At 34.3% G+C, this 27377-nt stretch overlaps 1 long non-coding RNA gene across 1 annotated transcript; it reads right to left on the bottom strand.

The window, feature by feature from the left end:
• Nucleotides 1-364: 364 nt before the first annotated feature.
• On the bottom strand, nt 365-27377 carry LOC309611554. Its single transcript, XR_014234590.1, has 2 exons — nt 11047-27377; nt 365-10669 (listed from the first exon to the last, which is right to left on the bottom strand). It is a non-coding gene; the product is annotated as an uncharacterized lncRNA (long non-coding RNA).

Genomic DNA, 27377 nt, shown 5'->3' with positions numbered 1-27377 from the left:
CTTTGGTTACCCTAGATATTATAACATTTTCTTTAATTTATTAGAATCTAATATAAATATACTTATATCTCTTCATAGCCAGTGCTAAAACCTTCAAATACTTTAACTCCATTTATCTGTTCCCTCTTCTTGTAGTATTATGTCATTACTGTGGGAAAATTGTCTGAGTGTTTTTCTTTTTCTGCCTGAACATATTTATTTTCTCTTAATTTTTGAGGGATATTTTCATTAGGTATAGAATTGTACACTGGCAGTTATTTTCTTTCAACACTTTAAACGTATTTTTCTATTGTTTTCTTACGTCCATCATTCCTATCAGGAAGTTTACTGTCAGTTTTATCATTACTCTTTTGAAGGAAATGTGTTTTCTCTTGTTATTTTAAATATTCTTGTCATTGATTTTTAACAGTTTTACTATAGTGTCTCTACGTGTGTTTTATGTGTATTTATTCTGTTTAGAATTCATAGGCATTTTATGGCTTAATGTTTTTATTTAATTTTCAGTAAAACTCAGTCATTAGCTTTTCAAATATTGCTTCTGCCCCATTTTGTCTTCTTCTTACAAGTATCCTAATTATACATTAGACCTTTTCACTAGTTCTCATATATCTCAAGAACTATCTTCTGTATTTTCAGTCTGTTTTCCCCTCTGTGCCTCGGTCTTAATATTTCTGGCTGACATACCTTTAAGTTCAATAGTCATTTCTTCCATGTCCAATATGTTGTTAAAACCATCTATTGTTTCATTTTAAGATATTTTAGTTTTCAATTCTAGAATTTCTATGCTGAAATGCTTCATCTTTTTCTGTATCCTCTTGGTCATGTTTATTGTAGTTTTTCTAAATTCTATTTCTTATCTCAATTCCATATCACCTGTGGGTTTCTTTTAATCATCTTTTTTTCTTTTGGCTCTGATATGGAAGCTTGATTATATTTTAACTGAATGACAGGCATTTTGCATAAAAGTGATATCTATCTATGTATTGACATCTGTCTCTCTACCTACCAACCACACAGACCATTCAATCTATTCTTAGTGGATAGCTAGAGTAAGGACAGGTCACCACAACCCAATCAAAGTCTGAGCTGGCAAGAAATTGGGTTAAAATCTTTGTAAGATTTAGTCTACCTCTACTTTATCCCCTTTCCTAAGGTATAGCTCTCCAGTGTTTCTGAGAGCCTAAGGGTCTTACCAGTGCCCTTTCTTTTTTCTATGAATAATACTTTCTGTTTTTTTAGTATCATGAGACAGTCAAAAGCTCTGCTCAGCTTTTCAGCTGATTTATTCCTGGTTTCTTATCATTTTTTTTTATGCAGTTTAAAAACATCAAGGACAAAATTGGTTCAGAGTGTTAGTTTCACTCTTTTGCTTTTTCCTTCTCTTTGAAATCTGGACCCCTCAAGTTCTGTAGTGTCCTTAAACCAGGGGTATTAACCATTATTTTGACATGGACATATGTTAATCTGAATAGTCTATGGGTAGCTTCTCGGAATAATATTTTTAAATATATAAAATAAAATAAAATAGTTACAAAGGGAAATAATCTTATTGAAACACTATATCAGCTATACATGTGCATTTGAATTTAGAGTTAAAATATATGTACTTCTTCATTTCACATTAAATAGTAATTTTAACAGGTTTCACAACTACCATAATTTCAGTGTAAGAAGTATTAGACAGGGTTCTCCAGAGAAAAAGAACCAATAGGATGTGTGTGTGTGTGTGTGTGTGTATATATATATATATATATATATATATATATATATATATATATATGATTTATTTTAAGAAATTGACTCATATGATTATAGAGGCTGGCAAGTCCAAAATTTGTAAGGTAGGCTAGCAGTCTGGAGATGTAGGCAAGAGCCAATGTTTCAGTTGAAGTCCAAAGGCCGTCTGCTGGCAGAATTCCTTCTTGCTCAGTGAAGATCAGTCTTTGTTCTGTGAAGGCCTTCAACTAACTGGATGAGGGCCACTCACATTATGGAGAGTAACCTACTTTACTCAAAGTTCACTGATTTAAATGTTAATCTCATCCAAAAAACAGCCTCACAGAAACATCCCGAATAACACCCAGAGTAATCCAAATATCTAGGCATCATGGTCCAGCCAAGTTGACATATAAAGCTAACCATCACATTGGATAAGCATAAATCATATCTTAAGATATGCACAAGTATAATAAGTAAAAATATCTATAATTTTATTGTTCATAATATCACAGATACTATTAATACTAATGTGATTTTGGGTTATATTCATAATTGAAGAAAATATTAAATTTTAGTTTGAGGTCAGTGAAGAAAATGGCATAATTATCACTCCCATTCAAGTTCACAAGCTCCATAAATTTTGTCCATAGATCCCACATTGAGAAATTTTGTCTATTTTTTAAATTCCACTTTTTTTGTTCTAGTTTTTCTTGTTAAAACCATTGATATGTTACAAGATATTTCATCATAGGCAAAATGGGAATCTTACTAAAGATCTTTATATTAGTTAACTAATTTAACCCTCACAATAAAATCCCATAGGGTAAATTCTGTTTTTCCTAGTTTACATATTAGGAAACTGAGGTATACAGAGAAAAACTGATCAGACTCACATAGCTAGGAATTGTCAGAGGTAAGATTCAGACTGAGGCTGGTGAGTCCTAGAGCTTGTACGCTTACTCTAGATAAATCTTATAGCATTAGCATGTCTATAGGGAATCTAGTTTGAATTAGGCAGAGGTTTTAAACACAAATGAGCAGTATTTGTGTGGTCCCCCTCTATTCATCTCAAAACAGCTGTGACTAAAAATAAATGAATAAGTAAAACAAAACAAAAATTATAAGCTGAGTGCCTGCTGGTGTCAAGAATAACTTTATTTCCAGTTTCCACTTCCTGAAAAGGGGGTCTCAGACTTCTTTTATTAATTAAATAATAATAGAACCTCTTACAGTTTTTTTTCATTGCTGATAACTTCCATTCTGTAAAGAACATTCTCCCATAATTTGCAACCCTGACTTTACTGTTGTCTCTGAGATATTTCTGACTTTACTATTAGTCCAAGATCTGGATTGATTACCTACTGACCCTCTGCTGTTTTGTTTCAACAGTCTTGTGGTCATAGTGAAACTTGTACTTGACTTGGGCTAGAATGATAATTTGAACTAAGGATATAGCATAGAACTGTACCTCATATCTAAAATCCAACATGCCAATCCCTCATTCCCAATGTAGCCCTATTAAAGACTAGATCCATTTGATCCAGTATTAGAGTGATTTGCTATACAATAAAAAGCACACAATTTTGAAATAGATCTATTTTTTTCTTTGAATTTATTTAAACAATATGAAATTAACTTTAGTACACAGCAATCCTTCTGGTTTTCTTTTCCCTTATACTTTCTAGTTTATCCAGCAGATATCTTCTCAATATACCCCTTTCCTTACTAAACCTTTTCCCTACAATTTTTAAAATATATTTATGAAGGTGGAGTAAGGGGAATTAAACTGAACAAGCAAAATCAGCTTCCTATTTAAGAGCAGGAGCTGTAGAGAGGCTGAGAATTTTCATATGTTATTTATTTTTAATCCAATTACATTTATCATTTTTTAATGTATTAATATAACAAACCATAGAAGTTGTAATGAAGCTCCTGTAAAATAAGTCTCCTTTTTGAGGAATGTTAATACAAAAAGTTTCTCTAAAATTTCAATTATATACATCCTTTAATAAAAAAATTTATTTCTAGAAAAGTTTTTTACAGAGTCCTACCCATGTGAAAAATAATTTATGTGCAAGTTTATTCATTGTTGTATTATGTGAAATAGCAAATTATTGGAAACAAATCAATGGGCAGCAATAAGTGGATGGTTAAATAAGTTATGGAATATACAATCAGTGGAGATGAATTGTAAGGTTTTTTTATGTATAATTTGGATGATCTCTCAAATATGTTAAATTAAAAAAGAGAATCAAAATAAGTGTGTGTATAGGATACTACCATTTGTGTAAAAAATTGGAGAAATATATGTGTGTGTATGTATGTATGTGTATTTTTTTTGCTGCATCAGTGCTCCCTCAATATGTGTGATTCCTCATAATAGCATTAATATTCTGACTTGTGTCTGTTCATTATTTGTAGCCACTATTGAACTATTCCTAATCCATAGCAGATTCCTAGTATATAGTTGGTACATACCAAATATTTTGTGAGTAAATGTTCATGGCATACCAAATATTATGTGCATTATTAAGCATTAAATTTGGAAATTCTCATCCTACTACCTGGACTAAAATAAAATATCTACATATTTTTGTTTAGAGAACAAAAAAAAAAGCAATATAAAACAAATGAATAACAGGCAAAAATTCCCAGTTGGAGAGTTGTGAAACATATTTATGTAGGTAGATATGTATGTACATATACTCTCCATGTTCCAAATGTATTTGAGATGGTTTACAGGACACATAAAAAACAAGATGATTATACACTATTTTAAAACATGATAAAAAAAGGAGACATATAAAAGAATAAGGGTATATAATAGTGCCAGAAGGTCCTAGTAGCTGTGAGATATGTCATGGAGGGAACAGGAGTTGATTTGAGCCTTTAAGAAGAGATTTCAGTGTTCAGAGTGAAAAGCAGAAGGAAAAATGGACACAAAAAGCTGGGGTACTATTTTAAAATAAGAGAATAGAGTTAAAGTATTTGACATATAGGCAGGGAAGTTCAAGGTTTTTTCAAGGTCTCTTTAGGGAAAAGAAAATAAAATTATGAAAACAAAGTTATGACAGGCTCCTTTAGGGGCTTGCACAAGTAAGAGGCCCTGAAGTAAACTTTTTTAGTTTCTAGGTACACCTGCCTGTGCAAGTGGTAAAGTGGCCCATCCAAATGGGAATCAGGACATTTTGGTGGAAATAAGGAAAGGTGAGACTGGAGAGAAGAGGCAAGATGCAAAAGACTAAAATCACAGAATGTTAAATTTAAGCTTGATTATATAAGCAGTGATTAGTTACTGAATGTTTACAGCAATGTCATGAGATGTGAAAACTGGTACCTTTAAAAGATTCATTTAGTGAGACAATGAATTTAGAAGGGAATGGAGGCAAGAAGACTCATTGCAAAGTTATATGTGTAATTCATGAAGTGATAAACATCTTAACAGACTTCATGCATTGTGCCATATTAAGAATTATGTTCTTTATGAATATTGCACTTTTTAACTGGTGCTAAAAATGACAAAATAGAGCATTGTTCTGATGAAAGAAGTTACATGCAGGGAGGAATATATTTCTATTAAAATCATTTTATTTAATGAGACTTTGAGAACAATAATTAATGAATTGAAACTTTTACAGTTCATAGTCTAATAATTACTGAATAAGTTAGACATAGCATTCTCTATCTGAGATTTTTTTAAATGCATGTTAAAATTATTAGGAATTTTTCTTTTGTTTTGATTTTGATTGACATGCATGTGCTGAAAGATGTGGGACCCACATCTCTTATCATCACATTTCCCTCTGTGCTCAGAACTGTTATAGATTTCACTGAGAACTTCATGCAGAGATAGAGTCCTTGAGTCATAGAAATCTTTAAAGGGAAATTTAGGCATGCTTTTCTGGCTCGTCAATTGGCAAAAAAAGGTGAAATTCAATTTTTTTGGTATCCCAGGAAAACAGTATGTTTTCTAACAGAATGTCAAGATATATTTTCTTGAATTAGATAAGATCAAAATTTAAAAAAGTAAATGATCTGGGAAAAGAAGGTTTTCTGATGACACTTTAAAAAGTCCTGTAAAGCTTTTTTTCTAAAGAAAAAATCAGCATACTCTATTAGACATGCTCTATTATGTCCAGACTTTTGGACAGAACTTGGTAAAAGATAAATGTTAAAATAAAAGGTAAAACTAGAGAGACATCTTTTAAAATACACATGCCAAGGACCATCAATAGATGTTAAAACTATGGGAGAAAAATATTGGGGGGAACTGAGTATCTGTTGATGAAAAGACATCACCTTTCACATTATTTACTAGCTGCAGTGGGACAATACGGTATCATGTGTAACCTAGATTAAAATCTTGTTAGAAAGAAGAAAAAAGTTAAAAAATTGAGGGGAAGGGGGAGGCAATTGGAGGAATTTGAATATGAGTTAGTTACCAGGAATTAAGTGTAATAATGCCTATATATCAAATTGCAGTATAGACGACTTGTTTGTCACTATGGTTTGTGTTATTGTGTTGTGTTTTGTGTGTGTGTGTGTGTGTGTGTGTGTGTGTGTGTAGCAGCAGCAGTAGTAGTAGTAGCACCAGGGAGGGGTAGAAAGAATGAGAGAATCTTTCTAAAGGACTACATTAGAATTATGTGCCCTGCAGGAAAGGTTAACAGGCAAAAGAGAGATAGATGTTAAGCATGCAAAACAAATATTTACTACACATCTCCCATTTTACAGCCTTTGTTTTCCTTTTTTTTTTTTAATTGGTGGATTTCTATTTATTTATTTGTTTGTTTTTAAGTTTTTTTTTTTTTTTTTGGCCACGACACGCAGCATGCGGGGTCTTAGTTCCCCCTCCAAGGATAGAACCCATGCCCCCTGCAGTGGAAGCATGGAATCCTAATCACTGGACCACCAGGGAATTCCCCAGCCTCTGTTTTCTAGAGCTTGTTCTTCCCCCTTTTGAGATACCATTTTTCCTACACCCTGTTTCTCTGGGGTCCCCCAACTTCTCTTGGGAGCTGCCACAAGAAAATTCAAAAACTTCTGTTCCTCTTTTATGCAGAAAAGTAAAGAGCTTTCAGATCATGCCAACTTTGTCTTTCACAACCAAAAAGGATTGTTAAGGTATTTCCTAAGAAAATAAATAGGAAAAATTAAAGTAAAAAAAAAAAACTTCTCTCTTGAGTTTTCACCTTTAGTAGCATAAAAAGCAAGCAGAAGCTTTGAAATTTGAGACTTTCTTTAAAATGACATCCTCTACCAAATGCTGTCTTAAGGTAAGCGATAGGGAGCATTAAATCCTTCCTTTCTTTGTCTAATAAAAATCCTAGGTATTGAGGCTTCTCCCTCCTTCCCCCATATCCTTAGAAATTGTATACTACTTATTATCTGTGATTCATAAATACTACATGAATTTCCAGTTTCTGGAGTCTATTGCACACTACTTGGTGAATGGACTGCTTTCTTATCTGTCTCTTGGATTAACCCTTCTATTCTTCTGTTTATTGGTATTTCACTTGTCAAGCCCTACAGGTTCTTTTTCAATAAATACTAAGATTATAGAGGCCTGAAACATGGCAAAGTTGTGGGTGTTATTGCTGGGTGACAAAGATAAAGGCAATAAAGATCTAGGCTGGTTCTGGGTCACCAGGACATAGAACTATTGTTGATACTCTACAAGCCTCCACTGAGATGAAAATTCTGGACTTTTAGAACCGTGTGACTACATGGCCATGGCATACCTAGGAACATTCTCCTTTTCACATTTTTGGAAGTACAATTTCTTTAAATGGTTCTACTGCAGGCTATTTTGTCATATATGAGAAAAGAATTGGTCCTTTATTAATCTGTCAATAAAAAGCTTATTACACCATGACAACCTGTCTTCCATTCTACCTCACAACATTCCTGCCCGGTAAGCATCATTAGCATCATCTATTGCATGGGTGAGGAAGCTAAGGATCAGGGAGATATGGGCTCACAAATCACACTGGTGAAAGAGCTAGGCACAAGGTCTGGATTTCTTGCCTCTGGCCTTTGTTATTGCATAATGTTATAGCATGATGTTAAATTTTATTTGAAATATTATCTTTATGCTTGTGCATGTCTCGTTCTGTTACATTCTCCAGCCCCAATCTCAAGTGGGGTCATTTGACCCCATTTACTGCACTGGGTAGAAGCATGCAAGCAAGACCTTCTCTGTTTCCTGACCACCCTGACTTACTGCTCCTGAGAGCTCCTTAACGTTTATGAGAATATGCTCTCTGACCCTCTAGGGAAAAGAATCAGGGTCAATATTTTCACTAAAATTTCTTTCAGTTCTTCTTTCTTTTACATGTAAGATCTTTTCTAATGAAATGTAGATATAAGATAAATTTTCAAGGTAGCAAAAGAATCTTGAGCTGTAGAGAAAAATATACCATTATTATTGTAAATCATTTAATCTTCTACTACCTTATCCTACTTTAACCCATTGAAGGGTCCTAACATCCATGCCATGGCACCATTTGTGTCCATCTCATTCTAGACATCAGTGTTATTGAACTCATCACAGGAGGTGAAATCTAGAATTTCTGTAATTACAGTCAAAGAGTAAGGATACCTCCTCTAAGTGCTTCATTTGAACTTCCCACTGTCTCTGGGCTTTAATGAATCAAAATCAACAAGTATTTTTGAGTTCCAGTGAAGTTTACAGTACTGTGTATATGTATACAAAAGAAGCATAAGACTGTGACTGCCCTTAAGAAATTTACAACCTCTGTTGGAAAATAAAAATAATTTATCTTTAAGAAGAAAAAACAAATCAGATAGGAAAATATGCAATAACTCAGTTGTAAGATGAGATAAGATGGTAGACTGTGCCTAGAAATAGAAAGAAATATGGCAGTGATCAGAGTTTGGAGACTGAAAGTGATGATCAAAAAGGGAGAATAACTTATGTGTAAAGCTTCTTACTAGGTAAATTAGAATTTTAGTGGTACCTGGGAAAGGAATTTGCATACAAAGAGATGGAGTCAACTTCTCTGTTTGAGAGTTTTTAGGTTGAGAAAACTATTACTGCACATTCCTGATGATCAAAATGTCTGGATTTTCTTTGTGCCCTTCATAGAAAGACACTTTTCAGATAATTTTCATCAGTTCAGAGGTACTAACCAGTCTATTCTTGACAATATTTATTTCTTTGTGAAGGAGCAAAGTAAGCAAAAACTTACAGATCTTCCTCTCCAACTCTTTCTTAATGACCTTCTAATTTGATGGCAGTGCTGACTGAAATTGTCAATGTCTTTGAAACAAGCAACTTTAACCATTTGTCTGACTACTGTTAGAGAGAATATTGATGGACATAATAATTCCTATCTATCTCGGGAAATAAGGGGGAAAGCTACATTCAAAATGTCTTTAGAGAAACTAAACATATAATCCTAGAAACTGGTATTTGAGCATTCAAAAGACAGAATATATTTCTATATATGTCCTTCAAAATTTTTATAAGTGCTCAGAAATATGTTGGTAGCATACTTCAAAAAATTTAGACCATTTTAGTCAATGGACCAAACTTTCATTGATGAACTGAAGAGGTTTTATGCTTATAATAATAATACAACGCTTTGTACTTCTGATAATCCTTTTATCTGAGGAACTTAAGGCACATTAAAGGAAAAATAGAAATAGGGGAAATGGAAGTAATAATAGCACAGTTAAAGTAAGTGTAGACATATTCTGTATAGATCAAGGTCAAGAATTTCCAAAGTAGTGACAATAATGTAACTGCATAGTTCCTGATCTCATACACAAATATAATGGCTCTTGCAGATTGCAACAGAAAATCAAGTGTAGAAATTGAAACTACAAATATATTCCCCCAAAGAATTTCTGACTTGCTAAAGCCCTTTAAGGCAGAGTGTTATATCTTTGAACTCTAGTACAATATCCTGTCTATTCACTAGTGAAGTTTTGGATATTACTGCCCAAACAGTAACAAGAAAAAAATGTGCACCAAGTTAACATGATTTAACACCAAAGCCTCCATGGGAACAATTACACAGAAATGCTGACAGAATTAAGCCACAAAGAATAGAGATGATTTCCCAAAGTGTTTTATGAGCTTCTGTAAAATTTTAATAGTCATTATGACTAGAATCGTACATGGTCAAACAGGAAAGACTGTCCACAGTTACCCCTTATGGAAATTCAAAATACATTTACTCAAAATTTATATCCCTCCATTCCCAAACACTTAGTGACATCTTTTGGGACACCTATGTTTCTTAAGAACATAGCTCAGGAAAAGTGGTGTGGTGGAAATAAAATTCCTCCAGACATAGAAGATCTGGTTTTGATGTCAACCATTAGAGTTATGACTATAGATAAAATATTTAGGTTGTTTAAACCTCAGTTTATTTGCCAATAAAGTAAAGATTTTGTAGTAGATAGCATAATCTTTAGTTCTCTTTGACAATAACATTTAGTGACACTGTTTGAAGAATTCATTTAGAGCTTAACATCTTAATGCAACAAGGTCCCAAGTGCTTTCTTTGCCGCTGCAGCTCCTTCTTCTGCTCAGTCATCCAGGGTTAGAAAATGTACTCAGAGTTGCAAGATCAAGAAGAAAATGTACTCAAATGATCTTTTGGAGCCACCTAAACAGAAATCTGTAGTAGAAATTTCCAAAAGCTTATTGGGACATTTTACTGATCCATTAAGAAAATATCCCTATATTTATGCTCTATCCAGATAACGTGTACACTACTAGAGTGGTTCTAAACGTGGGTGCGCCTCAAATCACCTGAGAACATTTAAAATGAAAATATAGGTTCCAGCAGGATCTATAGAATCAGATTCTCTGATGGTGAGACCTGGGGATCTATTTTGTAAAGTTCCTCAGATAAGCTCACCTAAGCTTACTGGCACCAGCATTCAGACTGGTGATATGGGAACAAGAATGGCACACCTTGGGCTTCCCTGGTGGCGCAGTGGTTGAGAGTCTGCCTGCCAATGCAGGGGACACGGGTTCGAGCCCTGGTCTGGGAGGATCCCACATGCCGTGGAGCGACTGGGCCCGTGGGCCACAACTGCTGAGCCTGCGCGTCTGGAGCCTGTGCTCCGCAGCGGGAGAGGCCGCGATGGTGAGAGGCCTGCGCACCGCGATGAAGAGTGGCCCCCACTTGCCACAACTAGAGAAAGCCCTCACACAGAAGTGAAGACCCAACACAGTCAAAAATAAATATAAATAAATTAATTAATTAAAAAAAAATGTACTTTAAAAAAAAATGGCTAATTGAGGCTCTTCCTTTAAAAAAAAAAAAAAAAAAAAAAAGAATGACACACCTTGCAAGAGTGGAGCTGTGATCTTTTAAGAAATAGTTATATTTCTACTTGGTTTATGGAGAAGTGTGCAAATTCTAAGTGTTGTTTAGAGCAACTGTTGCCAATCCACAGCCAGCTAGCTATGCCATAAGCTAGTTGTTGACATGGCTGATCAGTTATAGTTCCTTTCGAATTAAGCACTGTGGGCTATTTGTATTACCATCTTCTATAGCTATAGTATACTCAACTGTTAGTATTGTAAAAAATGCCAAGCCCAAGTTTGCAAAAGGAATACTAACATCCTTAAATATAAGAATTCAGACTGAAAAAGAAAGATATATACATACAAAAAGGCAATAAAGGAAAATATTTAAGTCTCTCTGACATTGATGATTCATATGTCCTTGGATAACTTATATGAATCCCTCTGATCCTCAGTGTCTTTATTAGTAGAGTGAGAATGGATGGAACAGCCGGGAGAAGAGAGTAAGAAGGAGGAGGTGATTGCAGTTGCTGCTTCTAAAGGAAGGGGCAATAGATATTTATTGAGTGTGTATTATAAGATGCCAGACTCATTTCTTGGTACTTCTACACATAACATTGCATAATCCTTTTAAAACCACTGGTTAATGTTCATTGATACAGATGACTAGGGAGATAATCAAGAAGTCCAGAGATGGCAGATTGAACACACATATTTACATCGACTCCCCTGAAACCCTACTAATATGATAGTACAGGGATTTTTTTTTTAAAAAAGAGAGAGAAGTAAAATAGACAACCCTTAAGTTTAGAAGCTAGAAAGCAAATGAATGAGTGGTAACTGACTTGGCAGATTGCAGAAAATAGTATCATAACTCAGGAGTGACAAATTCTAACAAACAAATGTAATTATGTTACAGAATCTATAAAAGCCACACCAGTTGGCTACTACAATTACTTCTGGAAGAGTGCTAAAAATGGATGATTGGTTGAAAACTCATATATGAAATTTTTAGTCGCATTTATTCATTCTACCATTGTGTGTACCTAGGCAATTGTCCCTCTCCACCCTGGTGGAAGACTGGAAATTTCTTCTCTGGAAAAGTTATAATGGATTGGCAAAGAAGTGTAGTTGAGGGTAAGGATATTACACTGAAAAAACAGATGTTAAATGGAAGATTACATATGGAGAGTTGAAGTCCTTTTAGATTTTTATACCACTTGTCTCCCAGGATACTGGCAGCCAGACTCTTACCCTCTAGAGAGAAGATTGGAAAAACCTTCTTCACGGAATTTAACTAGCCCAAGAGAAAAAGATCTAAAGATGATGACGCTGGGATTCTCTATATTTAATTGCCCAGCCAGACCATCCTACAATGAACCCAACAATGAAGAATCCCTACCATGAGCAGAGAGCTTCCAATCAGCTCCACTTTTCATTATGATCAGGCAGCCAGGAATCACCAGGCAATGAAGGAAATCCACTTCTATTAGAGTCTAAGACAAAATCTTTCACAGAGAAGGAAAATCCTTTGGAGGAAATTGAGACTCTGCAAGATAAGAAAGATTAGAAAAAACATAAATAACGAGATATGAGAAGATATTGCTTTTATGAAATAAGGACATGGGGCTATTAAAAGTTTAATAATTAGAAAATTAAAAGTACTACTGGAATTTTAAAAATATGATAGTGGAAAAAATTTTTAAATAGTTTGGAAAATAAAGCTGAGAAAATCTCTCCTCAAAAAAACAGAAGGAAAATGAGATGGATTAAGGAAGGGAAGATTTAAAAAAATTAAAGGGCCAGTTTAGAAAGAGAAAATAAAGAAAATAGAGGAGATAATCATCAAAATAATAATTTTAAAATATTTCCCAGAGCTGAAGGATATGTGTTCAGGTTGAAATATTCCTGAGTACCAAGCACATGAGTAAAATAAGATATGCACTACAACAATTGTCATGAAACCTTAGAACACTGGGGAAAAAAAAAGAGTATTCAACCATTTTCAAAAAACAAGATTTCATAATAATGATTAAAAAATAAGAATGGAATTGAGAATCTGAACAACATCAATGGAATCTTAAAGAATAGAGTTGTTTTCAAAAATTTAAGGGAAAAAAGTTTCAAACAAGGATTCTATACCAAATATATATAAAGAGAATAAATTTGCTAAGACATGAAATGAGTAAAAATATTTACCTCTCAAGCATATTTTCTTAGAAAGTTACTAAAGTATAAATTTCAGGAAAATGAATGGATAAAGAAGAAAGAGGAAAACAAGGGGTCCAGTGAACACTGGATTCAACTGAAAAGATAAGTAAAGAGAATCCCCCAAGAAGAGAGACCTTACACTGACAGCTATTCTGTACATTTAGATTAGAGTGAGTCAGAAGGCTACATGAGTGGTTACCGCAAAAGATGTAATAGATACAATATCAAATATGCTTTGTTCATAGAGATTAAGTGATTGGCAGAGAATTTGGATTTAGACTAGTGATAATTACAAGAAAAAATTAAGCAAGCTATAAACAAGACAATTATTAACTCCAGGAAAAACAGTAGGTTGTGCAGGAAACAAGATGATATCATGTATCTTACAATTCAGGGGTGAATTGCTTTGCATGGTTAAAATGATCATTGAATGTGAATCTATAAAAATTATGATATGTGTTCATTAAAAGGATGAAGGATGGAAAGTGTAAATATGGTAGGATCCAAGGTGAGGGAGGAGATTGCTAGAGAGTGAGATTCTCAGCTTCCATAGCTGGAAGTCAATAGCTAATGCCTGTCTGAAATTAAGCAATAAAGTGGATGTCTCATGGAGCAAGAAGCAAGGATGGTGGTGAGGGAGGAGAGGAAATTGATCTTTTTCAAAACAAGCCTTGTGGAAACATTTGACTCTTAAAACTATGTGATGTGTTAATTTGATGAGAATCATATTAAATAGAAGTCTGTTTTTGAATATTGAATCATTTTCAGCCTGATGTCAGTATCATTTGGAGATCTGGTGGAATACTTTGATATTTGTTATTGATACATATCCACAGAAATGCTATAAATCAGTATAGAATTAATATTTACATTAGGATTTCTATGTAGGAAATTCCATGAAAGAGGCTGTGAATTTCTTAATTCTTATATTGCAAAATGATGATTTCACAGATAAAGTAATGTGTCTGTGTTTGGTATTGCCAAACCTGCAACTCTGTTCTTTTAGAGGTAGCATTTCAAGAAAAACATAGCTTTCAAGATGAGAGATCAATTTCCAAGGATAGTTGACAAACCATCTGTAGGTCAGTTTTCTTTAAAAGAAGAGTCTATGTGTGCATCTAAGCATGAAAAGTAAGATGTTGAAGACATGGAATAGTTCTTATTAGTAAGGGGGAAAACACATATCCTGTTTTACGTGTTGACAATTCTAAAGCTCTCATTGAGATTCAGGAAACTGTCCAATAAGACTACAACTTTGCAACTTGTTTAAAAAATTTTTTTAACCAGCTCATTGGTTTTTCACACCTTTTCTTCTCACATGTCAGTTATGCAGCAACGGCACTTCTAGTACCTTGTAGAAATACAATACTGAAGCTTTGTTTCAGGATTTCCTGCTATTAAAATTCTTATCATACCACAGTCTGGTTTTTATAACATTCTAGTACTACAGTCTCTCTTCACTTCCATAGAACATTAGAGCCCTTTAAGGGCTATTAGGAGGGCATCACCATTAATCTTGATCTCCAAGGCTAGCCTGTCTCTGGAGTGTTGTTCATTCTATTCTTCTTCCCCCAAACTTCTACCTTTTCCATTTTGACTCTCCAAAATTTTTCTATCTTTAAAGGTAAAACTCAATATGGTTTTCATCCATAAGTGATAATTCACTATTCCAGTTATAAATATCTTACTTCTTATATTACTTTGTAAATTATTTAAAAATTGTTTTGAGACTTTTCATGTCATAGTGTTAGATGTTAATTACTTAGTGTAGTATTTCGTTTTCATTTCTATTTATGTTTATCTTCTAAACCAAAAGGTAAGGGAAATCCCGAACATATTTTTATATGACCCTGTGGTACCTGCACACAATCAACAATGAATAAGTTTTTATTTATTTAGCTTCATCATTTATTAATCAATGTACCAGACACTATCTGTCGACATAGCTGTGAATAAAAGAGACATCATAGTTATGCTGATGGACACTGCAATCTACTAAGGAAAATAGACATGTATAAAATAATAAAATAAGTACAATAACATGTAATCCAAATGAGAGGTACATGATGCTTTAAGAGAATTAGTGTCAGGGGGTCAGAAAAAGCCTTCCTGAGGCCCGTGCCTATCTCTTAATTGGCATAAACTATGTCTGGGTGTATTGGGGTGGGAATTTTCCAAAGGTCATAGCTTGTGAAAAAATATGAAGCATTCAAAAAACAAGACAAAGCCAGTGTGTCTAGGGTATAGTGGAGAAGAAAGTGAGATAAAAGGATAGAAGGAGATAAGTTAAAGATGTATCTGGAAAGATAGGGGAAGGCATGGCTAAATATAAGGGAAACCCAGTGAAGTGTTTTGAATATTGGGAATATATGATTAGTCTTCCCTTTTGAAAAGGTCTCTTTAGTTGCAGATGGATAATAGATTGGAGTGTCCAGAAATAAACTCAGGGGAAGAAAAATTTAACAGATCATTGCAGTCAAGCAGGCCAGAAGTAGTTATGTTAAACTTGGGACACCAGAGTAGGGAGTGAAAGAGAAAGAAGTCGAGGAAATTAAGAGAACTGCATGAGAGAGAATCAACAGGGTGATTCTAGATTTAAGGGTATGATGGAGTGGGAAGTGTCAACAGAGATCCTTAGAATTCTCATTTACACAACTGATAATGCACTGTTAACATTCATTGAGATTGGGAACACTGGAAAATGATCAGGATTTAGAGGAGGCAGAGGATAAGATGGGCTTTGCAACATACAAATTAAATGTCTTAGTCGGGTATATGATATGGAACACAGAGGAAAGATCCACGTGGAAACATAAATCTGCATGTTATCTCCATATTGATGGTAGTTTAAGCTAACTGAGAAAATGAAATTTAGAAGAAGATCTAGCATGAAGCTGGGAGAACCTGTAACAGTTGGGAGTCAGAAAAGGAGGAAGGAGAGGAGGATTACCCCATAGAAGACTCAGAAAGCAGAGAGTAGAGAGTTAGGGAGAAAATATGGTGTCACAGAAGGTGAGGGGGAGAAGAGTATTTTCAAAAGAAATAAGATGTCAATTGTATCAATGCTGTGGAGAGATCAAGTTTGATGAAGATTTTAAATTAGTCATTACATTTAGTGGCACAGGAGAGCCACTGGTAACTTAACAAAAGCCAAGGTGAGTCCAGACAAGAGTGATGAAATAGAGAAAGCAAATACCGACAACTTTTTTGGGAAATTGGTCTCATTATATAATAATATATGTAATTATATATATAACATATATATATAAAATTGGCCTCAAATCATATAAGAATATATCTAGAGAGTAATGTGGAATCAATGAAGGGAATTTATGTAATATAATACATAATAAATAATATGCATAATAAATAATATAATAAATAATATAGAGATTATATATAATAAAGCCTTAAATATGTAATATGTGAATTTCATCATAAAACAAAAGACATTTATCTCAATTGAATTTGTAATGATAATTACTAAAACATTGTTTGAAAAACATAGATGAGTCCAGAAATTTTTTGCTTTGTTGAATGGACAAGATTTTCAAGGGATGAAGTCTTGGTACATTGTAAATGGAGATTCAGACAAAAGATATATGTACTCTCAAATCCATCATAGCCATAATAATTTTATATCCATATAAAGATTAACCTGGTGCTCTTAAATTGGTGTTTAGTCAGTTATTCTGCAAAAAAAAAAAAAAAACTATATATATATATATATATATATATATATATATATATAGTTACCAAGTACCTTTTATTTTGGTGCACTAGGGATATTAGGTGAGCAGGTCAGACACAGTTCTTATGCCATTATTATTTAAAAGTAATAATTGGTGTGATGGTTAATTTTATGTGTCAAGTTGACTGGGCAGCAGGGTACCCATACACTAGGTCAAACATTATTCTAGGTGTGTCTGTGAGGGTTTATTTGGATGGCATTAACATTTAAATTGATAGACTGAGTAAACCAGATTGTTCTCCTTAATATGGGTGTGCCTCATCCAATTAGTTGAAGGGTGAATTGAACAAAAAGACTGATCCTCCCATGAGTAAGAGAGATCTCCTTTTATGGGACTGCTTTGAATTGGGATATCAGTTTTTTTCTTGCCTTTGGACTTGAACTGGGTCTCAAGTCTGTCAGACTTCAGACTGGAATTTACACCATGGACTCTCTTAGTTCTCAGGTCTTTAGACGTGCTAGAACCATTGGCTCTGCTAGATCTCTGGCATGCCAACTGTAGGTCTTGGATTTCACAGCCTCAATAATTGTATGAACCAATTCCTTATAATGAATCTCTTTTTCTCTATATATGCATCATATTAATTTTGTTTCTCTGGAGAACCCAGGCTAATATAGTGGGTTTGAAATTGTTACAAAAGAGAAGTTATGAATTCCTCAGAAATGTATAACACATAATGGGAAACCATACACAGTCTGCAGGTTAAGAAAAGTTTCCAGTTGAAGCAACATTTAAGCTGAGGACTTAATGATGGCTTAGAGAGGCAAAGAGGAAATGAAGGAAAAACACATGTGTCAAGACCCTGGGAGATGGGAGTAGAGAGAGGTTCAAACATTTTAAATGCAAGATCCACTGATTTATCTGCATATCTTGTCATGGCTCTCAACATAAATATACACAATTAGTTATTAGAAGTAATTAGGACTGCAATAACTTTATGTGTATGTATTTAATTTATTTGGCCTATAGTTAGCACTCAGAAGACAGCTCCTATTAATGAGATTTGCTATCTTTTTAGGTTTTCTTTTTGACATAGAGATGAAACTTAAGTATGGAAAGAGGGCCTTAAATCCTTGTAAAAATGTGAGTACATAGTGCATTAACCTGCTCAGACTGCCACAACAAAATATCATAGACTATGTGGCTTAAGGAAGAATTTATTCCTCACAGTTCTGGAGGCTAGGAAGTTCAAAATCAAGGCAATGGCAAGATAGGTTTCATTCTGAACCCTCTTCTTCTCTTGGCCTGTAGGCAGCTGCCATCTTGCTGTGTGCTCACGTGACTTCTTTTTTGTGTGCATGCAGAGGGGGAAACAGAGTGAGAGAGCAAGTGAGGGAGCAAAGGAAAGAGAGAGAGAAAGAGAAAGAAAGGTCTTGGAGAACACTGACCTAGACAATCATTCACAGACTAGAGAATTTTTTGGAAGTTCAGGAGTCCAGTAGAGAAGTTCCAGCACACTATTAGAGCCAAAAAAAAAAAAAAAAAAAAAAAGCGTTTGGACTCATTGGAGAGGGTAAGAGAAACAGTTTGACTTAACCTGCATCATCACTCCCTTTGGAAGTGACATAGCTCAGTGCCGAGAGAACCCTCCTCAACTTGTGATTTCTATTGTTGGTGAAAGTGAGAGCATGTGAGTGAATAACCAGTTTCACCAGCTGTACAGTATGCTGCCAAAGAGACCCATTTCTCTTTTGCCTTATCTAGAGTACTGAGTTGTGAGTTGCACAACAGGGGGAGGTAAGTAGCTAGGACAATAGCATTCAGGGCTCTGATTGAATAAAAAGGATGCAGATCCTACTACATCACAGACTCCTTGGGGAGGCCTGCCCATAAGCTGCTGGCACACCTTTCTTGTGGATCCCCCCGTTGGTGGAAGGGGACCCCTAGTGCTCCATGGTGCCATCTACACACAGCCCCACCCTATGGCAAGGTCCCTGTGTGTGCTCCCAAAAGCGGTGTAAGTGAGCTTTGACAGAAGGCTAGTGAGCATGTACAGAAAACTAGCCTGAATCTGCAGGCCAGGAAGAGACCACAAACTAGAATTTTAGCACTGCCCTTGGGAAAGCAAAAAGGAGGCTGTCAGCACCAGGTCTGTTGTGTTGCAGGATCAAGGGAAGGTATACAAGCTTAAGAATTTTGCCCCAAGAGGGAGTACGAAGTGTGGAACAGGTATATCCACAGAAGGTCAGAAAAAAACCTCAAAGTCCCTAGCAGGACTGACAGAAATTATTTCTTTATTGAAGTCAATCAGTGAAGACTAGAGGAGGTGACTGGTATCTCAAATGTGAACACAGAAACTCAAGACTTCAAGGTACAGAAAAATAAATAAATAAATAAACAAGGAAATATGACACCACCGAAAGATCACACTAGTCTTCCAGTAACACACTTCAAAGACATGGAGGTCTGAAATTTACCTAATAAAGTATTAAAAATAGCTGTTTTAAGGAAGCTCAATGAGTTACAAGAAAGCACAGGAAGACAATTCAGCAAAAACAGGAAAACAATACATAAACAAAATGTGAAGTCTAATAAAGAGATAGAAATCATAAAGAGAACCAAAGAAAAATTCTAAAGCTAAAGATTATAATAAATGGATCAAAAAATGCAGTAAAGAGCATCATCATCAGATTAGTTCAAGCAGCAGAAGAAAAATATGTGAAGTAGAAGACAGGATTATTGAAATTACCTAGTCAGAGAAGAACAAAGAATAAAGAATGAAAAAGAGTAAAGAAAACCTACTTGAACTATAGGATACCACCAAGAGAAGCAATCTGCTAATTATTGGAGTCCCAGAAGGAGAAGAGAGGGAGTAGAAAGCATATATAAAGAAATAATGACTGAGAACTTTCCAAATCTGTGGAGAGATTTGGCTATCCAAGTTCATGAAGCTCAAAGGACCCCAAACAAACTCAACTTAAAAAGATTTTCCCCAAGACACATTACAATAAAACTGTCAACAAGAGAGAGAATCTTAAAAACAGTAAGAGGAAAAAGCTTATTACTTACACAGGAACTGTCATAAGGCTATCAGTCGATATCTCAGCAGAAGCTGACTGGCCAGGGGAGACTGAGATGATATATTAAAGTGCTTAAAACAAACAAACAAACAAAAAACAAACAGACAAACAAAACTGCCAACCAAGAATATTTTATCTTGAAAAGTTATCCTTCAGAAATGAAAGAAGGTAAAAAATATTCCCAATAAAATAAAAGTTGAGGTAGTTCATCCCCGTCAGACCTGCCTTATGAGAAAGGCTGAAAGGAGTTGTTCAAGCTGAAATGAAAGGATGCTACTGAGTAACATACAAAATACACAAATATAAAATGCACTGGTAAAGGTAAGTATTTAGTCAAATTAAGAATGTTCTAATACTGCAATATGGTATTATGTTAACCACTTAACTCTAATAAAAAGGTTAAATGACAAAAGTATTAAAAATAACTATAGCTATAATAATTTACTAGTGAATATGCAATATAAAAAGAAGTAAATTGTGACATCAAAAACATAAAAGGGAAGAGGAGTAAAAGAGTAGAGTTTTGTATGCTATCAAAGTTAAGATGTTATTAGCATAAAATAGATTGTTATATCTATAAGATATTTTATGTAACCCTCATGGTAACCACAAAACAAAAACCTACAGTAGATACACAAAAGCTAAAGAGAATGGAATCAAAGCATGCAGAAGACATCAAGAAAGGAAGAAAGGAACAAGGGAATTACAAAACAACCATAAAGCAATTAATTTGATGGCATTAGTAAGTCTTTACTAATAATTATTCTAAATGTAAATGGAATAAATTCTCCAATCAAAAGGCATAGAATGACTAGGTGTATGAAAAAACAAGATCAAACTATATGCTGCCTACAAGAAACCAACTTCAGCTTTAAGGACACAGATAGGCTCAAAGTAAAGTGATTTAAAAAGATATTCCATGGAAACCAAAAGAGAGAAGACAAAAGAAACTTTAAGTCAAAACAGACAACAAAAGTATGTATATTATATAAGTGTATAAGTATATATATTATATAATGATAAAGGGGTCAATTCATCAAGAGGATATAACAATTATTAGTATACATGCACCCAAATTGGAACACTTAAATATATTAAGCAAATACTAACATATCTGAAGAAAGAAATAGACAGCAATACAATGATAGTTGGGAACTTCAATACCCCGCTTTCACCAACTGATAAGTCATCCAGACAGAAAACTGATAAACATTGGAATTGAACTATACTTTAGACCAAATGAATCTAACAGACATATACATAACATTCCATCAAACAGCAGCAGAATACATATTCTTCTTAAGCACTCATGTACCATTCTCCAGAATACACCATTTTTTAGTTCATGAAGCAATTCTTAGCAATTTTAGAAGATTGGAATCATATACCATGACTCAATGGTGTGAAACTACAATAGAAATCAATCAGTATAGCAGTAAAACTGGAAAATTCACAAATATGTGGAAATTAAACAAACAATGAGTAAAAAAGAAATCAAAAAGGAAATTTAAAATATTTTGAAACAAAAAAAGCAGAAACACAACAAACCAAAATTATGGGATGCAGCAAAAGCAGTTCTAACAGGGAAGCTTATCGTGATAAACACCTACATTAACAAACAAGAAGTATCTCAAATAAACCATCAATTTTACTCCTCAAGGAATTAGCAAAAGAAGAACAAACTAAGCCCAAAGTTAGCAGAAGGAAAGAAATAACAAAGATTAATCAGAAAAAAAATCAGAAACATAAAAGATCAATGAAATAATAGGCTATTTTTTAAAACAAGATAAACAAAGTTGATAAATCTTTAGCTATAGTAAGAAAAGAGAGAGAGGACTCAAATCAAATTAGAAATAGAAGAGGAGACATAACAACTGATACCATAGAAATGCAAAGGATCATAAGAGACTACTATGAACAATTATATGCCAACAAACTGGATAACCTAGAAAAAAGGATAATTTTTAGAAACATACAATCTACCAAGACTGAATCATGAAGAAATAGGATATCTGAACAGACCAGTAATGAGTAAGGAGACTGAATCAATAATTTAAAACTTCCCAACACCGAAAAGTCCAGGACCAGATGGCTTCATTGGTGAATTCTACCAAACACTTAAAGAATAATTAGCATGAATCCTTCTCAAACTCTTCCAAAAACTGAAGACGAGGGAACACTCCCAAACTCATTTTATGTGGCCAGGATTACCCTGACACCAAAGCCAGATAAGGATACTACAAGAAAAGAAAACTGCAGGCCAACATCCCTGATGAACAGAGATGCAAAAATCCTCAACAAAATACTAGTAAAGTCAATTCAACAGCACTTTAAAAGGTTCATACATCATGACCAATCAAGTGAGATTTATCCCTGGGATGTAAGAATAGTTCAATGCAAATCAATAAATATAACACCCTACGTTAATAAAATGAAAGATAAAAATCATATAATTATTTCAATAGTTGCAGAAAGAGCATTTGACAAAATACAACATTCTTTTATGCCACTTTGGACTCCTCATGCTTCTGAATCACTAACCAAAGAAGGGGGTTACTATGATGGCTGTGGTGATTCATCTTCACTATCAAGGGGAAATCGGACTACTATTACACAATAGAGGTATGGAAGAATATATCTGGAATACAGAAGATCCCTGAATGTGTTTTAGAATATTACCATGCTCTGTGATTAAAGTCAATGGAAAACTACTACAACCCAACCCAGGCAGGACTGCTAATGGTCCAGACCCTTCAGGAATAAATTTTGGGTCACCATGCCTGGTAAAGAATCATAACTAGCTGAGGTGCTTGCTGAAAGCAGAGGGAATGTACCAATAGAATGGGTAGTGGAAGAAGGTACTTGTAAAAACCAACTATGACCATGCAACCAGATACAGAATGAGAGTTGTAATTGTCGTGGGTATTTTCTGCTTATTTAGTTATAAGAATGTTCGTGTGTGTGATTAGAAAATATCTTTGTTTTCTTTCCTCTCTTATTCCTTTATCATGGATGCAGTGACTTTTTATTATAGCATTTAAGTATTATTAAATTTACATAATAGTATTTAAGTTATGAGATATCAAAGAGAAAAGTAAACATCACTCAAGGACTTAACCTCCTTGGGAAGGGGTTAGTGCATTTTTGGTTATATACAGAATAGTTGTATCAAGTTAGCTGGAATTCTGCCCTTTTTGTTGGCTTTATTTGGAGATTGAGTATGGTTTAAGGAGATGTGTATGGATGCCAAGTTGACAAAAGAGGTGGACTTTTGTTGGTTAACTTTAGGATGACATTAACATATAAATCATAGACTGAGTAAAGCAGTTGGCTCTTCCTAATGTTGGTGGTCCTGATCTAATCAGTTAAAGACCCAAATAGAACAAAAAGGCTCACCCTCCCATGAGTAAGAGGGAATTAATTCCTCTTGCCTGACTGCCTTGAGCTGGGACATCAGTCTTTTCCTGCTTTTGGACTCAGACTGAAACATGGGCCATTCTGGGTCTCCGGCATGCTGACTCTCAGACTGGAACTTACTCCGTGGGCTCTTCTTCTCAGCTTCTTAGTCTTGGATTCAGACTGGAAGTACATCATCAGCTCTTCTGGATCTCCAGCATGCCAACTGTAATTTTGGGGACTTCTCTGCCTCATGGACGTGTAAGCCAATTCCTTATATAAATCTCTTTATACACACACACACACACCCCGTTGGTTTTGTTATCTAGAGAATTCTGACTAGTACACATAGTTAGATAGATATCATTTCTTAAGGCTGTGAAGCCTCTAGAGTGTTAATTAAAATTGTGTTCATCTATCACAATATTTATTTTAAGTAGAAATAAAATAGACTTAGTGGAAGAACAAAATTATTTATGTGATTTTTTTCAAGTTGGATGTATAAAATTACCACATTCTTAGTCATCATCTTGCCCTTACCAAGAATTTAAGTTCTCTGAAAGAAGGAGTCATAATGCATAGATCTCAGCAGGTGGTAAATAGCTACTTTTTGGCTAATTAATTAATTGTGCCATTGGAGAGTTTATATCTAGAGAAAATCTGACTCAGGAAACAAATTTATGAAGGATATTTCTTGAGCTGAATTTAAGGAGTATTAATATAAGTAAATGTACTTGGTGGCATAAAAATGTCTGTTTGACATTGTAAAACTTAGTTTTCAATGCACCAAGAATTCTTGCCCCAAAGATTTTGTCTGACCAGAAAAATAAAGTTTCCTCAAATTCATCCAAGAAGTAAAAGTCAAATTTTCAAATACCAAATAGAAATCCTTCAGTAGCTGTTCTGGTTTTTCCGTGGATGGCATGATCCGGTTCCTCCAGAGAGGTGGTCAGGCTGTGAAACCTGACTTCCTTCCACTTGCTAGCTTTATCTGCACTGCCTAAGCTTAAGCACTAACACCTTCAGAGACAGGCTGGAGAACCTAAATAATGCACCAGCATGTCTGTGGGGAGCCACACACTCTATGAAGGCCAAGAGAGCTCTCATTTCTCAGACCCACACATCAACTTCTATAATCAAAGATGAATGCTTAAAGATTTGCACAGCAGTGGAATAAAATGCAGCTCCTACTTTTGGATGCCTTCAAAGGGAAAAGTTTCAAGAGCAGGAATCTACGAGGTCCGTATCTGCAGCATTCAGAACTTGTTAGACTATGTCATTAAATATTTCTCCATTTCTGGTTGTATTGTCTCTCTCTAGGGAAGTACGTACAACAATTTTACGTTTTTGAGGGGTGAATTCAGAATCTGGTGAATGTAGAAAGGAGTGACTATGTGTCTTTTGTGTCTATGATAATGATGTCCTGGAAAAAAGAAAGTAGTCTTAATGTGCATGGCTGGTTGTGTATCCAGTGAGTAGCTGTGTAAGTCTTCACAGAGGTCCCTGATTGCTTTTCACATAATTAATAAAGTGAATCCCTTAGAAGACAGACATGGGGTGGTGGAAGTCTGAACACTGTGCTTTCCCTGTGGGGAAACTGCAGGGAGCCTTCTTCCTTCCTGTGGCTTGACCACTGTTTTATATTTATTGAGAACTTTTTAAAAAGAATCTACATCATTAAGCATATACTTTTAAGAATTGACAGTAGAGAATTTAAAAATTTTAATCACTGTAGTATACTTTTAGAAAGCAAACCATGCCATTACAATACTAACAGTTATAAATCCATGCACTCTCTTGCTAGTTCTTTTCATTTAGTTTTCAATGGGTTTTCCAATTGATATGAATGAATCTACATCCCTACAGTATGTTTATAGACTTTGCCTATAAAAATTCAAGATGTTCTTGGAAGTGGTTTAGTAATAGAAGTGCATACAAAAGTTATAAATAATTTGTACTTAATTGAAGCAATTATCAAGCAAAATCTACAAGTAAGCTAATTTTCCTAGGGAGCATTTTTTTTTTTCAACCTTGTGGTTACTTAGTTCATCTGCCTTAATTATCTCCATTTCTATGTCCTAAATGCAAGCCAACACTGTCTTTCCTCGGGTCAACTTTGCATGAATGTGGTGGCCTCTTATACTCTCAGTGCCTTTGGGGATACCCAACAACTAAACAGTTTCAGAGAAGATCAATCCTTAGTACATGGTGGAAATTACAAAACCCTGGAGGAGCCATCATTGACAAGTACAGCAAATGTTGGAAAATGAGTGATCCATAGACCATCATATGTTAGCATGATAGACTTTTAGCTTCCATTTCATTTGTTTCCCTGGATCCAGCACACTGTGCCTGGTATAAAGTAAATACTTAACAAATTTTTTCATAGACTGTATTAAATCTGTATTAAAGGTTTTAGAAAATAGTTGTTGTAGGTAACATAGCACGAAGATCGGAAGCTATACATCGAAGGAAAGGAAATTCATATGTAAAATTTTATACTGTATTCAGAAACTAGTGAAGTAAATCTCACCAGGGAAATTTCTCAGTGCAAGGGATAATTAAAACAAATGTGGAATTCCTAAATAATAAAGTAATTGAAGGGATATTTATGATTTTGTTTTGACACATTTTTACAACCAGTTTTATTTACACTTAACTCCTGGTACAATGTTATTTTTACCTTTGGTTTCAGCATCTATTACATTATACTAAGGTTAATGATGGGATCTATGATGTAGTCATTGTAAATTTATAGGAAACAAGAAGCCAATCACAGGCAACCTTGATTAAGTGGCACATGCAACAGCACTCTCTCTCTCTCTCTCTCTCTCTCTCTCTCTCTGGTTATTTGGATGATGAGAAGAGTGAATTAGTAATGATCTAATAATGAGATATTTTCATGTTGATGGGTTTTATAGTATACAATAATAAATTTAAGGTTTGACCCATTTACTCTTTTGTTCTGGAAGTTTGGAGTAAAAAAAATTAATAGGAATGTTAAGAATTTGCAAATAAAAGAATTAAGCTTGGTTCAAGCATTAGAGTCAAATGATTTCTGAAGATAAATGAAAAGAATTGACTTTTATATACCTGGATTGGAAAAGTCTGAACACTACTGTAATTTCTTTAAAAGTCGAGGAAATTATAATATGGAGATAAAGGATGAGTTTTGTAGCTGTTTTAGAATAAAAGCAAAGTGGTTTAAATAAATAGTAAGGTAGAATTTTATATTAAGTAGATAGAGCAAACCTCTCTCCATACCCACCAAAATCGGCCAGTGAGTTAATTACATATATCTTTAAAATCAAACATCAAATAATCTGTTGACTAAATTTAAAGTTTCATTTAATTATTTATTTTACCTTAACTTGATTGTTTGGCTAAATTGACTAAATAAAACTATTATTCTTTGAATATTTAAATCAATCCAAGAATTAAATTATCAATTAAATTTCCCTGAGCGACCATTAATTATAACTATTGATGTGATGTTTGAGAAAAAGAATTAAGAGACTCAATAGGAAGTGCTTTGTTTTAAAAAGATTAATCGATAGCTATATATCCAAAATGATTTAAAAGTCATTCCAGTAAGCTGAGAAAAAAATTTATAGGTTTCTACCAAGCATATAATTTTTCCAATCTAAGTGTTCTAGATATTTTTTCTCTATATCAGGATCTCAGAATATACATTTAACCCTCAAATATCTGCTACCTCCACTGTCAATTACCTTCCTATAAGGTAGGCCACTTAAATTTTCTATGAGCTTTTGCAATTCAAATATAAAAGTTCATATTTTTAGTGGCCTTAGCAATGAAATCTAGTAACTCACTGATGCATCTAGTATGAAAACTAGAACTCAGGCACTAATGTGGTTTAATCCATAGTACTTCCCATTTGATTGGGCCATTTACTGGCTACAATTACTAATGAAAATAACTTGCCTTGGTTAAAATTGGGCAATGAAGTTCATTTTACTTTAATAAAGA

The sequence above is a fragment of the Balaenoptera borealis genome (genome assembly GCF_965194805.1).
Source record: "Balaenoptera borealis genome assembly, chromosome: 1".
NCBI classification, from domain to species: Eukaryota; Metazoa; Chordata; class Mammalia; order Artiodactyla; family Balaenopteridae; genus Balaenoptera; species Balaenoptera borealis.
The sequence above is the reverse complement of the archived record's forward strand: the minus strand, read 5'-3'. Positions and strand labels throughout refer to the sequence as shown.